Raw genomic sequence first — 17,500 nt, 5'->3', positions numbered from 1 at the left:
GTCGAACAGCGTGTACAAAATCACGGATTTTGTGCTTCAAAAACGGATCAAAAACGACACACGCCCACTTTTTGCCGTCCAATCGGTGAGCGAGGGGCGATTTGGCCCCGCCTCCAGGACGATCGATATATGCAAATTTGTGGATCAAAAAGCCTTCACGCCCACTTTTTCTCGGGCCAATGGGGAGCGAGGTGAAAGGTCAAAGGGAGGGGGTCAAAGGCGAAGCTACGGGGGGATAAAAGGGCCGTGTTCGTCAGTCCGAGCGGTGTGGAAGTCTGGAGCCCGTAGCTTGCAGTAGCTGGAGAAGCTGAAGAGAGTCGAACGAGGAGAGCCCAAAGAAGAGTCCAGGGTGGAGAGTCCAGAGGCGGAGAGGCGGCAGCGGCGAAGGCAGACGAGGGGGTGCTCGCGACGGTGCCGGGAGCTGCACGCCCGAGGAAGGCCGGCAGCGCGACCTGGCCGAGGTGGAGACGCACACCAGGGATAATAAAGATCCTCTATACCCCGAGCATCAGCAACCCCCTCCTGTTTCCCCCCGCGCTGAGATAGTGCGACCAAGGGGGCCCCTTTCCCACCCCCTGCCAGACACTGTCCGCGAGGTCCGCGGAGTTGGGGCGCCATCGCCGCTCCGCGTCTCATCACCAGACGGGTAGGCGCGACCCGGTCTCGGCCTCAGGCCCGCCTCATTCTTGGGGGTATTCTTTCCTTGGTTTTGGGTATGTGTTGTCGGCGCCGTCTGTGAAGTAGAATTGTATAAGTGTTGCCGTGTGCTCGGTAGTCGGTATTAGCTCTGCATTGTCTTCGCTTTTATATTTGCTTTTTGTGTAAATGGAATTGTGTTTTCTTTTTTTTCTGTGTGCTTTTGGTGGAATTGAATATGTGTGCTTCCCGTGTGCCGCGAATAAATGTGCTTTATTATTGAACTGTTCTCCCGCTTCGCTTCGTCTTTTCTCCCATTGAACCCTCATCTTGCTTCACGTAAAGGGTTGGTAGTGGGCTGAGTACGCCCGATAATTAATCGAACCGTCGAGGTCGACGATAACACCGCTCGGTTATTCTGATAGTACGGAACGGGTCGCTTAAGTGGCCCGTGTCCGAAGTCGACCTGCGGCGAGGTGCGATCGCCCGGTCTACCCTCCGCGTGGGTACTTAGGTAGGTCGAATTCGGCGAGCAACCCTATCCCACGCGGGGGCTGATTGGCTCGATCGCGGTGAGACCGAAAGGTCCACCCGTGACTGGTTCCCGGCGTTAGTCCGAGAGGGTCACGACTGGATTGTCCGTCCGGTGGGCGACGTGCCGCGATTCGAGTTACGTGGCCATCAGCACGCCGGCGGGCACGAATACCCCAACACTGGTGTCAGGAGTGGGATACAAATTCATCGCCCTCCTCGCGGCACTGGTATCGGAGAACAGGAAAACGGGCTCTCCTGTCTCCGGCTAAATTCACGGGAATCGGTCCAGGGGTGAGAGAAGCGACCCCCGATTCCCTCCAAATTACGAGCGAGTTAAATTAACCCTTCACGAGAAGCAAGATGGCGTCTCAAGGCGAGCGGGAGCCGGGGGTATTAGAAATGGATGTAGAATGTGTAGAATCCATGGTCCAGGATGGAATCCCCGAGCAGGAAATGTTGATTGTGCAGGAACATGAACTCCCCCAACTGAACCCAGAGTTCGAAATGGGCGCAGTGGCTGGGGTGGCGGACAAACGGCCCCCACGTGCGAATTCGCCCACGGATCGGACGATGGAAATGTTTGAGAAAATGATCGAAAAAATGGATGCAAATACAAACGAAATGAAAGGCATGAACAAACAAATGATCGAAAAGATGGATGCGAATACACAGCAAATGAAGGAGGAAATGAAAAAGTTCCGGGGTGAGACGCAGAACATGGGCCGATGCCTGCAGGCGGGCATGAAGGCCGTGACAACGGAAATAATAGTGGAGACAAGGGAGGTAAAGGGTGAAGAGTTGGCAGTGACGGTCGCCGGGAAGGGAACGATAGAGGAGAGACTGCACGGTGAGGACAGGGTAAGTGACGCACACACACACACGGAGGTAGTGGAGGATAATGGGGGTGAGCTGGCGGACTGGGTAGAGACCCAGTGCGAGCACCTGGATGGCCTCCTCCAGGAACGAGGGGAGGGAGTATGCCCCCTTGAGGCGAGTCACGACCAGGTGGGTTCGGTCGTGCTTTGCGAGGTTGAGGGGACGGGTGCTGTGGACGGGTGCACGGAGAGCTTGGGGGGTGTAGAGGCCCCGGAGACCCTTGTGGGGACACAAATCCCCAGTGTGGTTGTCCCTGTGCGTGTGGTGCAAGGTGTGAGTGCGGCACCGTGTGTGGAAGCGACCCCGTGTGTGAGTGGTGTGGTGGCGATGGTGCCAGAGTGCGGGCTTCCCAGCACGCCGGGTGTGGATGAGGCACCGCGGTTGAGTGCCCCCGCGTGTGTGGGTGAGGAACCGCGGGTGAGTGCCCCCGTATGTGTGAGTGAGGCACGGAGTATGGATGAGACACCGCGGTTGAGTTCCCCCGCGTGTGTGGATGAGGCACCGTGTATGAGTGTCGCCGTGTGTGTGAGTGAGGCACCGCGGGTGTGTGCCCCCGCGTGTGTGAGTGAGGCACGGTGTGTGAGTAGTGAGGCACGCGTGAGTGAACGGCCGTGTGCAAGGTCGCTGTGTGCAAGGGAGACCGTGTGTGTGAGAGAGCGGTATGTGAGGGAGATGTCGGTTGGCATGCGGGAGCACGCAGCCGCGTCTCCCCGTGTGAATGTGATGGAGTGGACTGTGTGCGTCGTAACACGCAGGTGTGCGTGGGTTGAATGGCGACGACGAAGGCGACAGAAGAGAGAAAGCCGAGTAGCGGCTGTAGCTATTTCGGGGACCGTGCCGGGTTCGCCCAGCAGTGAGCACGCGGTTCGTGCTGTGCAACGCACGAGACCACCACGTGCTCGCTTGCGAGAGTGAAGTCCCGGTCCGGAAACGCACGCGGTGGATTTGCCGATCCCGCGGACGGACAAAGTTTAGGCAGGACTACGGATTTGGACCGGACGGGTTCTCCACGCGATCGTGTGTGTTAAGCTCCAACGGGCAGAGCACATGTGTTCGCGTGGGGAACCCCTCGAGACGTGTGGCTTGTGTTTTTTTTTATATGCGCACGGTGACGTCATGGCTGCACGTGGGGTTGGAATCCGGCAGGAGGGGTATCTCTGCCGGATGGTCCCGTCCAAGGAGGGACGAGGAACACGTGCAGCTGCATGACGTCACGGGCAGTTGCAAAGTGCAAAATGCGCGAGTCGCCGCGCTGGTGCTGCGCATGGGAAGAAAAAAAAAAAAAAAGAAGCAAGCCTCACTTTCGGGTGCACAGGATTCCTGGGCAAAGGGGTGGAAGACCCCCTTGGCCTGGGCACAGGATGAAAACTAGTTAGGGGGAAGGGTTAGCTTAGTTAGACCGACTTCATGGGGCAGGGGTAAGACCTCATGGAGTCCGTGGAATGGATTAGGTAGAGGGATTGTAGCCAGATTTAGGTTGGGAAATAAAATGATTTATTTGGAGACAGAGACAGACAGTGAATGTGTAGAGGGGACGTAGTTTAGCTACGTAGTGTTAAAAGGAACGTGCTTTAGTTTAAGGGACGACGTGGGAGCACGAGCTAGTTAGGGGATGCAGATAGGAGGATGGCAGAGTTCAGTGGCGTGTGTGTTGAAGAGTTGGCGAGTTGTGAAGCATGTGCATGATGAGTGAGTGAGGCCAGAGGGTCTGTGTGTGTGGAGTGAATGGGGAATGCATGGTGCGATGAGTGATTGGGGGGAGGAGTGACTCCCGCCCAAGGGACCCCGGGGTCAGTGTAGAGTGAGTTAGCTGGGTTAGTCAAATTGAAAAATGGAAGTCGTTTTGTTGTTGGTGAGGAAGTAGGCTCGAGACCCATTTGGAGGGGTGCAGGAGCCCTGTTGACGGGCTTGGGAGCGTGGCTGCGAAAGGTGAGTATCGCTGAGTGGGTACCCCGGGCACCAGGCTCGTCGGCCGCGGTAGGCCATGGGCCCATGGGGGGCCGGGATAGAGTAGTGGGCACGGGTGCGCCTGCTTGGTGCGGGGGCCCGGGGCGCCATTAGCCGCGTGGGCAGTGTTGTGGGCACGGGTGACCCTCGGAAAGGGGCCCGGGAGGCCGGCCTGCCACGTGTGCGTTTCAGGGGAGGTGCCATGGGGGGCACTCCCCGGTGTTAGGGAGCTGGTAGGCTCGGAGGCAGTGTAGTGCCCGGGGGTGCCATAGCGGGAGATTCGGCAGAGGGTCGTGCCTGCCAAAGGGAGCCACGTGTCCCAGCCAGGAGACCGTGTGAGGGCACGGAGAGAAAATTGGGGGGCGAGGCCCGAAATTGTAAGGACACCAACACAGGCGACGGGAATCTGGGTTGTTAGAACCAATAGTTTAAGCGAGAGGCGCTTGTTGAAAGCCCCGGGGTAGTTTAACAGTTAAATGGTTAGGGTAGATTAGGAGATGTACCCCTCCGCACCATCCATCCCCTCGCTCTCGTTGTGGGCCGCTGGACCCACTTTGGGTTATAGATCGCCGAACTCTGGGGAGGCCATTCTGAGGCTTGAGTTGGGCCTCGACACAGGACGTTAGCTCTCCCTTATTCCCCTCCGGGAAGGGAACGTAGGGTTTGGGAGTAGGATAGGTGACAGGATAGGTTAGCCGAACAAAGACGATAAAGGGGGTTAGGGGACGATTTATAGAGGGGAAGTAAAAATAAAAACAACAAAAAAATAAGTTGGGGCTAAATTGGCGTTTGACAAATTAAGGGAGTGGGTATGTACAGTGACAGGCAAAGGCGATAGGTTGGGAGGGAGACAGGTAGGTAGGTCCGAGCCCGCCTTCCAAGTGGCCAGCACCACCGCACTCCCTCCACCAACCTCCACTGACGGCAAAAGCTGGCCAGCTTCATCTGCTGGCTGTGTGCTGCGAGGCCTGTGCCGGCTGGATCGTCTGCAGCTGCTGTGCTGCAAGGCCTGTGCCGGCCCACTTCATCTGCCGGCTGGCTGTTTTTTCTTCAAGGCCTGTGCCGGCCAGTTCATCTGCCGGCTGTGTTTGCCTGCAGCGGCCTTCTTCTGCGGGCTGTGTTTGCCTGCTGCCTTTGCCATGGCATGCCCACTGCCCACGTTCACCAGCCCCGTTCAATTTTCGCTTTGCCCCCCCCCCCCTGTTCATTTCCATGTGCGCCAGGATCCGCAAGGCAACAGTTTGCAAGCTGCGAGAACTGCCCTGTTGGCAGCTACAACACGGGCCTGCAGTGGCGGCCCGTGCACCGTGTTTGCGTCCATCCATTCATCCATCCATTCGTTGTGTTCATTGCGTGTGCCACTTGAGCTGGCACGGAGACTGCGTTTGTGCAGCCCATGCACCGTTGTGGTTCACTGCATTCGGTCCATCCATTCATCCATCCATTCGTTGTGTTCATTGCGTGTGCCACTTGAGCTGGCACGGAGACTGCGTTTGTGCAGCCCAAGCACCGTTGTGGTTCACTGAGTTCAGTTCAAAAGGGAAGGCCTTGGACTGCGTGTGAGCAGCCAGCCACGTTCCCTGTCACCTGCATTGTTTTGAGCCAGAGACTGCATGCGGGCAGCCTGGCTCCCTGCTAACTGCTTTCTTTTGCAGAGTTCAATGATCCTGGGCCATGGTTTAGTGTAAAATTTGTAAGTTAAGGTTAAGATGTACTGTAAATATGAGTGCGCCCCCGGCATGTATGTCTTAGCGCCGGCAATTTTATTTAAGTCGTCCGTGTGAGTGAGTTTGTTTAGATAGTTACGCAGCCCTCAGGTTATTTATTTTGGGGACACGAATACCATGAATGTCGCACTCAGGGATCCGTAGGTAAAATGTACTAGGGGAAAACTACACATGATGGCACACGAAAATTTGACGACTCGGGACGAGTCTGTAAAAAGGGGAGGGGGTAGTGTTGTGGTTACCAAATTCGCAAACCACCATTCAGGTCCCTTAGGTGAGGTATCTCGGCAAGTACATGTGTAGTTAGGCCCAAACCCGTTGTCTAGTGGGAATACATGTCATTTATGCGAGCTGCGACTCTTCAGGATAGCCGTTTTTCTTTTACTATCTTTATTTTGGACCAACCGCCATGATTACCACCACAACCACAACATCAACCACCAACCACAACGCCGCTTCACCACAACCGCCACGACCTTCACGTCACACCTCGCAACCGTAGCATCGCCACCGTTCTTGCCCCGCTGTGGGTACCGGTGTTGGACTCGTGCAGGGCGCACGTCGAACAGCGTGTACAAAATCACGGATTTTGTGCTTCAAAAACGGATCAAAAACGACACACGCCCACTTTTTGCCGTCCAATCGGTGAGCGAGGGGCGATTTGGCCCCGCCTCCAGGACGATCGATATATGCAAATTTGTGGATCAAAAAGCCTTCACGCCCACTTTTTCTCGGGCCAATGGGGAGCGAGGTGAAAGGTCAAAGGGAGGGGGTCAAAGGCGAAGCTACGGGGGGATAAAAGGGCCGTGTTCGTCAGTCAGAGCAGTGTGGAAGTCTGGAGCCCGAAGCCTGCAGTAGCTGGAGAAGCTGAAGAGAGTCGAACGAGGAGAGCCCAAAGAAGAGTCCAGGGTGGAGAGTCCAGAGGCGGAGAGGCGGCAGCGGCGAAGGCAGACGAGGGGGTGCTCGCGACGGTGCCGGGAGCTGCACGCCCGAGGAAGGCCGGCAGCGCGACCTGGCCGAGGTGGAGACGCACACCAGGGATAATAAAGATCCTCTATACCCCGAGCATCAGCAACCCCCTCCTGTTTCCCCCCGCGCTGAGATAGTGCGACCAAGGGGGCCCCTTTCCCACCCCCTGCCAGACACTGTCCGCGAGGCCCGCGGAGTGAGGCGCCATCGCCGCTCCGCGTCTCATCACCAGACGGGTAGGCGCGACCCGGTCTCGGCCTCAGGCCCACCTCATTCTTGGGGGTATTCTTTTCCTTGGTTTTGGGTATGTGTTGTCGGCGCCGTCTGTGAAGTAGAATTGTATAAGTGTTGCCGTGTGCTCGGTAGTCGGTATTAGCTCTGCATTGTTTTCGCTTTTATATTTGCTTTTTGTGTAAATGGAATTGTGTTTTTTTCTGTGTGCATTTGGTGGAATTGTATTTGTGTGCTTCCCGTGTGCCGCGAATAAATGTGCTTTATTATTGAACTGTTCTCCCGCTTCGCTTCGTCTTTTCCTCCATTGAATCCTCATCTTGCTTCACGTAAAGGGTTGGTAGTGGGCTGAATACGCCCGATAATTAATCGAACCGTCGAGGTCGACGATAACACCGCTCGGTTATTCTGATAGTACGGAACGGGTCGCTTCAGTGGCCCGTGTCCGAAGTCGACCTGCGGCGAGGTGCGATCGCCCGGTCTACCCTCCGCGTGGGTACTTAGGTAGGTCGAATTTGGCGAGCAACCCTATCCCACGCGGGGGCTGATTGGCTCGATCGCGGTGAGACCGAAAGGTCCACCCGTGACTGGTTCCCGGTGTTAGTCCGAGAGGGTCACGACTGGATTGTCCGTCCGGTGGGCGACGTGCCGCGATTCGAGTTACGTGGCCGTCAGCACGCCGGCGGGCGCGAATACCGCAACACTTTTTTTTTTTTTTTTTAACAGTTCAATAATAAAGCACATTTATTCGCGGCACACGGGAAGCACACAAATACAATTCCACCAAATGCACACAGAAAAAAACACAATTCCATTTACACAAAAAGCAAATATAAAAGCGAAAACAATGCAGAGCTAATACCGACTACCGAGCACACGGCAACACTTATACAATTCTACTTCACAGACGGCGCCGACAACACATACCCAAAACCAAGGAAAAGAATACCCCCAAGAATGAGGCGGGCCTGAGGCCGAGACCGGGTCGCGCCTACCCGTCTGGTGATGAGACGCGGAGCGGCGATGGCGCCTCACTCCGCGGGCCTCGCGGACAGTGTCTGGCAGGGGGTGGGAAAGGGGCCCCCTTGGTCGCACTATCTCAGCGCGGGGGGAAACAGGAGGGGGTTGCTGATGCTCGGGGTATAGAGGATCTTTATTATCCCTGGTGTGCGTCTCCACCTCGGCCAGGTTGCGCTGCCGGCCTTCCTCGGGCGTGCAGCTCCCGGCACCGTCGCGAGCACCCCCTCGTCTGCCTTCGCCGCTGCCGCCTCTCCGCCTCTGGACTCTCCACCCTGGACTCTTCTTTGGGCTCTCCTCGTTCGACTCTCTTCAGCTTCTCCAGCTACTGCAGGCTTCGGGCTCCAGACTTCCACACTGCTCTGACTGACGAACACGGCCCTTTTATCCCCCCGTAGCTTCCCCCTTGACCCCCTCCCTTTGACCTTTCACCTCGCTCCCCATTGGCCCGAGAAAAAGTGGGCGTGAAGGCTTTTTGATCCACAAATTTGCATATATCGATCGTCCTGGAGGCGGGGCCAAATCGCCCCTCGCTCACCGATTGGACGGCAAAAAGTGGGCGTGTGTCGTTTTTGATCCGTTTTTGAAGCACAAAATCCGTGATTTTGTACACGCTGTTCGACGTGCGCCCTGCACGAGTCCAACACCGGTACCCACAGCGGGGCAAGAACGGTGGCGATGCTACGGTTGCGAGGTGTGACGTGAAGGTCGTGGCGGTTGTGGTGAAGCGGCGTTGTGGTTGGTGGTTGATGTTGTGGTTGTGGTGGTAATCATGGCGGTTGGTCCAAAATAAAGATAGTAAAAGAAAAACGGCTATCCTGAAGAGTCGCAGCTCGCATAAATGACATGTATTCCCACTAGACAACGGGTTTGGGCCTAACTACACATATACTTGCCGAGATACCTCACCTAAGGGACCTGAATGGTGGTTTGCGAATTTGGTAACCACAACAATATATATATCTTGACAGCCATACATAATTGCCTATACCCAGATATATTTGTGATTACTATGGAAGATAGATGATTCAAACTATGGTTTAAATTATACATTGTTTTCCTTTCCTTCTCTTGATTTTCTTCACAAATAATGAAGGACAGTAGGATGAGGTGTAAAAGCCATTTCACATTCCACATTTTTAGCTCATCAGGAACGTAGTTCCTGGGAGCTTATGGGATGGCGCGCCGTCCGTCTGTCCATCCACAAATACTTGCAACTTCTCTGAAACTACACATACTTTATCTTCTCGATGAAACTTTACCACAACGTTCATCACTGTGTACGTACTAAATTTTGTTCATAGCTTTAAAAAAAAATCGGTCCTTAAGGGGATCTTCTGGGGTTTCCCCCAAAAATAGGTATTTGCTTTCTTCTCAGAAATGACAAAAACAACTTCGATGAAACTTCACCACAATCTTCATCACCCACGATGTACCAAGGTTTGTTCATGGCATCAAAAAAAAACCATAGGTATTTACTTTCTTCTCCGTTATATATTTTGTGGGTCATCCATGCTTACCAGTGATTCCTGGTTATCTTGTCCAGCCGCTACCAGATGAGCGCCCATGGGTATGGTCCGTGTTTCCACATATGAGTATTATTACCTCTGTCATCAAAAGTGGACAAAGGTTACGTTTCCACATCTGTCTGTCTGTGAGCAGGATATATCTCAAAAAGTTGTGGATGGATTCGACCGAAAGTCGGTGGACGTGTTGGGTGTGTGTCAAGGAAGAATGGATTCGCTTTTGATAAAGATCCGGATCCGGATCCTTGAATTTTTAAGTGATTCTTCACTATTGACAGATAGGGCCAAAACGATATATAGTACGATATCTCAAAACGTTGTGGACGGATTCGGCTAAAACTTGTTGGATAGGTTGGGTGTGGGACAAAGAAGAATTGGTTCAATTCTTGTGAAGATGCAGATCCAGATATGAGAATTTTTTTAAAAATTAAAAAAGTCATTCTTCACCATTGAGTGAGAGGCCAAAAACAATATATAGCACGATGTTTCAAAAAGTTATGGACGGATTGGGACGAAACTTGGTGGTTGGTTTGGGTAGGTGACAAGAACAAGCCGATTAGATTTTGGAGGTCTGGATTCAGATGCAGTTTATCAGAAGGATACAAAACGTAAACGGTTCAGCCTGGGGAGGTATGCGCTCTACCGAATGTCGTTATAGTCTTTGAGCTGTTAATATAAATCAATGAATGATCCGTTGTTAGGTCAGAACCACAGAATAGGGTATTTTTAATAGAATAAAATTTTTTTTCAGATAATGTTTCTGCAATGGTGTATTGAGAGAGCATTCAACATCTGTGGGAAGAGAACACCTTCAACACCTGTGTCTGTAGAAAACACTGATTTCTTTCATACATTTATTCAAAATGTATTTTGATCTAACTTCCAAGGTTATGCGACTCGATACACCAAGACAACGATGCAACATTTGTACACAGTATTGCAATTTTTGATATGCCAGATTGTCAAATGAAGGATTTTTGATTGTCATGTAATGTAATTGCAAATCAGATTGAAATTTAGTCTCAAGGGCCACAATTCTTTGATGAGATGCTTCATCCACTTACTCCCTTTCTCTCAATGGCAAGGACAGAATGCTGATTGAATAAAAGGCTTGCTGATGGCAATCTCCCTGCTCTACTGGGTTTTGTATTTCTATAAGATGTGCACACGCAAAAAAAGATGTGCATAAAACCTGTTCTTTACCCCTTATGTATTTAAAGAATGACTTGTTATTACGTTTAATATTCCTGGCCATATCCTTCTCACATTCTTTTGTTGGCCTGGTTTGTTATTTTCTTAACTAGCCTCTGTTTGCACCTATACTTATACGAATCTGACTCCAGTCCTGTTATTTTGAACCTGATAAATGCCCTCTACTTGTCGTTACTCGCACTCTTGCTCAACCACCCTGGTCTCTTTCTACATATGGCTTTACACCTCATTCGAATACTCTGCACATTGTACGTTTTCTCCTTGAAAGATTCACATTTCTCTGATTCTGACTGCCCTCTTGTTAGCTTCTCCCAATCTACAGTATACAGCTCTCTCCTCATACCTTCTAATTGCCTTGTTCTACTATCCTGAACTCCAGCTCTTTCCAGAATCTTTGCACACATTATGTTTGTTTTTTTATAATATACTGTCAGATCCCACTATTCGTTGATTCGCTATTCGTAGACCCCGCTTATTCACGGTTTACAAAATGAAACCTGCTTTGACATTTGCGGTCCTGTGCTTCACATATTCACGGTTTTTCGTGGACGAAAATAAAATTCCACTAGCCGTGCACATAAAACAGTTCCAAACCAGAAGGGCAGTCGATAGAGCGCATACTTCCGCCATGCAATGCCCAATCCAGTGAAACATATCGAGTCCAAAAACTTTTTGAAATATCATGCCGTATATCGTTTTCAGCCCCATCTTTCAATGGTGAAGAATCGATTAAAAATTAAATAACTCTCATATCCGAATGCGGATTCAGATCTTCACGAAAATCGAAACAATTCGTCCGTGTCACACACCCAACCTGTCCACCAAGTCTCATCCGAATCTGTACACCACTTTTTGAGATATCCTGCACACAGACAAACAGACAAACAAACAAGCCGGTAGGCGGCGATGGGTCGCCGAGCATGGAAACTATAAGATATAGAGCAAAATGGATGTCATATAGCGGATAGGGAATCACCTTAAGATTATGCATATCAAATATCATCCAGTTCCATCTACTGATAACTACTCGGTATCCATTTGAATGAAAAGTACCGAAAATGCGGTTTGAAATCGGAAATCCCCAAAGTTCGAGGGGGTGCTGTGGGTGAACGAAGATCTAAATCGAAAATCCGGCTCGATCGTTTGTGCACAATGTATTCCAGACGATTGGTGTGAATTTTCATGACCATCCGACCATCACCCTAGGAGGAATAGCATTTGGCGCGAAGGCACCTCCAGCTCTCGCATATTATCGATTTTTGCACTAATTGACCTTTGACCCCTGACCTAAGCGAAATCGGTCAATATGTCCTGAGGCAAAGTTGTAGTACTCATTGAGTACCTTGAACCTGCAAAGTTTCATTCGTATCGATGAACTCACCTGGTCGCTAGGGGGCCTTCAATTTTCGCCAATTTTCGCGCATACCCTAATTGTAGGGGGCGCTGCGGGTAAAGTATTCCATATATCACAAAAACCGGAATATATTTGATAGAGCATCACCTGTAGATCATTCGTGCCAAATTTCATAACGCTATGTGGGATCATGGCTTTTGGAATTGATTTCGTGTGAACGGTACCGATTTTGAAGGTTTTTCGGTTGTTGCTAGGGAACCAAAGCGTCCCTAGCAACCATCACAATTTCCAAAGCACTTGGTCATAAGATGTACCAACCACCCGAGTTTGGTTAAAATCCGCCCACGTTTACTACCAATTACGCTGATGACAAACGAACAAACATCCAAACAAACAGACAGAATTACTGACAATAAGGGTCACCTATTTCGGTGACCTAACAGACAGAGAGGGGTGAAAACATAACCTCCTTCCACCTTTGGTGGCAGAGGGAAACATATCTTCCACGAGTCATGCACGTAAAGAGGTTCGAAAACATATTGTTGCGAATCCAGGGTTCGAGGCTTCCCACGAGGGGGAAGCACTCTTTGTCCAGAAGCCAATTTAGAAAAGGGCTCCAGAAAAGGAGTTCATGGTCAGGTCCTGGCAACTTTAGTTTGATACGTTTTCGTGCAACTGAGTCACCTCAGAACATCATTGTTGGTGGATGACGGACAAAAAAGTGTGGCTGGGTGTGGTTTTTGGGCCTTTGATGACATCATTCCAGAAAGAACTAAATACCGTGTTTAAGCCAATGTCTTTGTGGCAATGTTTATCGAGGTTTTTTTTGCACCGACTTTCCTTTATTGTATTTAATGTTTTGAACCATATTTTTTGCTTGGGGGAAGGGGAATTTTTTTTTCCTGGAATATGATTGATGGGAAGTTAAGTTTTAACTTGAAAACCTCTTCTGTAAACTCAATTCTACTTCATGCATCCTTTGTTTGTCATATCATACGGTCTGTTTAGCTTCTGTCTGAAGTATTGAAAAAGCTGGCTCCCTAAAAACCCATTTTTAAAGGCCATTCGGACCTACCTTGCGACGTGATATTGCAAATGGAGTGAACCAAACTACATTTCGCCTCTTAGTTTTGACACAGTTGATATGAGCAACAAGGTTTTTACACGTCATCTGGTCAGTTTTTGAACAAAACAAGAGCATCATTGGTTTTCAAGAAGTTTATAATCTTGAAGACAATCCATCATGACGTCACTATTTTACCTACCGTTTGAGTCAGAAAAAAGTATAACCCTTTTTTAAACCACGGTCACAAAATAAAAGTAGAACAATCGTCAAGCGTGAACTTTTCTTTCAGTTCCGAAAGAGTGCATATTGCTTCCTCAAAAACACCACACTGTTTGAATATTTAAGACTAAACCATCAGTAATGTCACTGCAAACGAAGAAAAAGGTTACACTTTTGACTCACCTGGTATGTACCTTAAAAGTGAAGGTAAACATGCAGGTTCGTGCTTTTGCAACTTCGAACAATTGAACCAAGTATTGAATCAGCTACACCTAATCCAAGACGGACCTAAAAGATTCCTGCAAAAATATATCGACCAACGTAAAGGGGCAGTTTAAAAGTGGCTATGGAGAACGAAATTAAAGCTAATTTATCTCTTGTCCTCGTTGTCATCAAAATGACCCTCGTCAGATTCTTTGCCATCTGTGACTGTGTTTGTGCATTCTGTAGAGCAACTCCAGGCTGGTGTACAAGCAAGTAAGTCTTTGCTGTGTGACAAATGGCGTACAGCATTTACCAATGCCAAGTGTTTGGCAGTTAGTTTTCCACATTTGGAGGTGACATCGACAATATCTTGTTCAATGGCAAGGATGTAACTGGATTGGGGATCATCGTCAGAAAGAGGGGGCTCAAAAATTTCAGACTTTGCAGTCGATCCTGACACCAACCACTGGAGGAAAATCATTAGAAGTGGTCCTACATGCTCCTTCGTCTTCTCAATGTTGATATCGTCAGGATCTGGAGGGAAAGTTTTGTCCCACTGTCTCTTGAATTTCAGAATTGAGTATCATTACTGCTCTAAGAAGGATGGCTGTCTTCTCATCCATAGCCACCACTGGTGCATCAACTGTGAGGATTACATCTGCTGTTACTTCTATATTGGATTCAATCGCATTTCCTGCGGTTCATTTGGCTGCAAAAACAAGTTCGCTTTTGGTTTGAAGTTCAGGTCAATAAAATGAAGTTCAGGTTGGCTTAATGGTTAGGGTGGTGGGCTTGGGATTCCAGGATCCTGAGTTTAAATCCCCTTTGGCTATTGAATTAATAGCAGGTGGGGTTGACTCTGCTGTCATCTCTTCTGAGGTTGGCAAAATGAGTGCCAGCTTGCTGGTATCCTGTGTTGGAGTGGTGACCTGTTCAGGATTGTGCCCAATAGCCAAGGAGACTGCTTCGGCAGCACCAACGCTCTACACAGAGTATGGTCCCAATGGATGGATGGGCTGCCGTAATGTTGAAGGTGCTCTTTCACCCTGCTGGACTTGTAGCTATGGGCATCAGTGCCAATGGTTGACAGGATTTTGCGATATCTATCTCTTATGTTTGTGAGTTCGTAAGTATAGTTTTCATGGAATAACCCGACATTAACTTCCAAAAGTAGCATACTGAAAGCTTGGCTACAATCTCTTATCGTTTCCTCATCACACTTTTCAGCATGCTTAAGTCAAGAGAGGTGGTGTGAAGTACAAGTCGAGTGACAAGTCTTGTGATACTTCCCCTCGTGTGCTATCAAATCAAAATTTACAATTCTGAGCTTAACAACTTCATCGTTTCGCATATCTGCTATATTTCCAGGCTTTCACCTCCTTGATGAGTTAAAAGCTGGCAAAGCTTCTTCGCTGGTTGCCTGCGGATTAAACAATTTTCCCATGTCGGGATGGATTTTTTGGGATGACCTTGTTAGTCATTTGTGCTTTGTCCAACTATTAGAACTGCCATCAGTAGTTTTTGGTACTTGCTGTTTAATCCGTTCGGGTTTTTCTTTGCTCGTAAACGTTGAAAATCAGTTCCTATGCCACTTTGCTCCATACTCTTTGAGTTTCTCGATATCTGGCAATGGACGCTTTGTTCTATCATCCTCTTTTCGGATGGTTGGTGTAGTTTGTACTGTACTTTCTCCTTTGGATGTGCAACATCTCAACTTGTCATCCTTTTTGCTGGCACTCTCATAGAAAATGCACTTTGACCAATCAGTGGATGTTCTGGCTTTCTTTGCTGGTGGCACCACTCCAACTACTGATAGTTCTTCCATTGTACAACAGAAGAAATAAATCCATGCTTTAAAACAATTGTCGATCACCAATGATTGAGTCTTTTGATGAAAATTGTCTTGAAAATCATTTCATGGCATGAAAAGAGAATTTCATATAAAAATTGGTTTCCCCCTTCAAATTTTCCCTTCCCTCATTTCCAAGAAAAATTTTCCCCTTCCCCCAAGCGAAAAAGATCACTCAAGACATTAAATACAACAAAGGAAAGTCATAGTAAGAAAAATCTCGATAAGAACTGCTACAGAGACTTGAACAATGGCTTAAAAATGGTATTTAGTTGTTTCTGGGATGACGTCATCAAAGGTCCAAAAAACACACCCAGCCACACTTTTTTTTCAGCATCCACCAAAAATGATGTTCTGAGATGACAATGTTGCACGAAAAAAAGTTTCAAACTAAAGTTACCAGGACCGGACCATGAACCCCAAAAAATCCTGTTTCTTTTCTGTACTATCGGGTCCCTTCCGAATGGCCAGTCTTGAGGTCGCCATGCACAGATAACTCCGTGCGCCGACAGGTTGCGAGGCAAGCACAAACGCTGATTGGTACTGCCAATCCTGGCAGGGTTACACTACTCCGTATGATACCTTACCTGTGGCTGGCTATACCAAAAGGGGGGGGGAGGGGTATCGTGCCCTCGATGTGTTCTTGCATTAACTTACCGTATCAGATGCAGCTGAGCAGAGCTGCCAAGTATGCACCGGCAAATAAGAGCCAATTCATGGTGTAGAACTTCCCGGCTACCTCCGTGTAGACGACACTGGACCAATGAAGGAAAAGACAGAATGAGCTGGGTACACTTACGACATAAGCAATTTAATTATGAAGCGAGGGCGAGGAAAGGCATGCGATCAATAATAAAAGGTTTTATTACAAGCAATATGTATAGCAGGGAAAGCAAGGATTGGTGAGGTGTGGCAAAAGAAGATACAGTGATTTACAAAAAAGAAGACACAGGGCAGAGCAAAACTGATACTAAACTTCTACAATCTTAATTATGCTAACATGACAGGTGCCATCAGACACACACCCGAGGAAAATGGAGAGTAAAGAAAGATGACAGAAAGTTCGAGGTGGGAACGACTTCTTTGTACCTGGTGCGGTTGATGGACCAATGCAACCCAGTCGCTTAGGAGGGGGAGGAGGGAAGAAAATGGGGTGTCTATGGTGCATGAGGAGGTGCAATGATGGGTGCAGTGATTAGCAGGTGAGGCAGAAAGGAAGGTGTAAAGATGCAGGTAAAGGGGGCTGGAGAAAGAGCAAAAAATGTGTGAGAAAATAAGCTTAACATGAGCATAGATAAATCTGTTAGTGTAATTATTTATGGGGTAAGGCGGCGCTCAGTCTGGTTTTCCTGCTCGTCCAGTGCTCTGCTCCATGGACTCTGTTCCGCTCCATCTCCCCAAGAACAGAAGGAAACCAGATACGAGAGAAGCAGGTGGGCCAGACACGAGCAGGGCGGGTAAGAGTGAGTGGAAGTGGGCAGGCCAGAGAAGAAGAGGGGTGGGACCAGACGAAGAGCCAGATGAAGAGCACGAGCGTGTGGAGCTCAGTCCATTTATAATGCTCCTGAGAGGGTGGAGCCCTGGAGGTGGAACAGGCATGATGTGAGCATATCCTCGCGCCATCATTGGCATGCAGATGCTCACCCCAGCCTTGGCCCTGCCAGTATGGGATATAAGATATAAAAGAATGGAATATAATACCTACCTAAAAGGCCCCTGCAATGCATTTTGTCCCATTTACCCACTAGACATGATGGAAGGGTTATCTAAAATGGATACTAATGAAATAAATGTCTCGGGACTGCTCTATTTGTGTGCCTTAGCCTTGGGGGAGCGCCAGCTTCGCAGAACCGCAACACTATCTTCCGTGAGTCATGCTATCAGTGAGCAGTATGTACATACATTACAGTAGTACTGTGCTCTACTGCACACAAAAACATATCTTCCATGAACCACGTACACAACACAGTTCTAAAACATATCTTCCACCAGCCACGTTATAACCAAGCTCCACAAATTGTTCCACATTTCTGGCTATAAAGACGCTTCACCACATCTACAGTACCAGTATTATGAGCTGCCGAAGATGTTTTACTTCCCCCCCATCCCACGAGTTGCACACTTTATTTATTT

At 49.2% G+C, this 17,500-nt stretch overlaps 1 long non-coding RNA gene across 1 annotated transcript in view; it reads right to left on the bottom strand.

Annotated features, from left to right (window-relative positions):
- LOC147024323 (uncharacterized) overlaps positions 1-17,500 on the bottom strand; it is a 63,243-nt gene that overhangs the window by 30,991 nt on the left and 14,752 nt on the right. The window contains exon 2 of the long non-coding RNA XR_015058815.1: positions 16,025-16,122. This is a non-coding gene — a long non-coding RNA (uncharacterized LOC147024323). The remainder of the gene's footprint in view (positions 1-16,024; positions 16,123-17,500) is intronic.

This window comes from Eptatretus burgeri, chromosome 6 (genome assembly GCF_056783735.1).
Source record: "Eptatretus burgeri isolate ZD-2024b chromosome 6, Ebu_testis_v1, whole genome shotgun sequence".
Lineage (NCBI taxonomy): Eukaryota > Metazoa > Chordata > Myxini > Myxiniformes > Myxinidae > Eptatretus > Eptatretus burgeri.
Note: the sequence above shows the minus strand (reverse complement) of the source record. Positions and strands in the feature narration are given on the sequence as shown.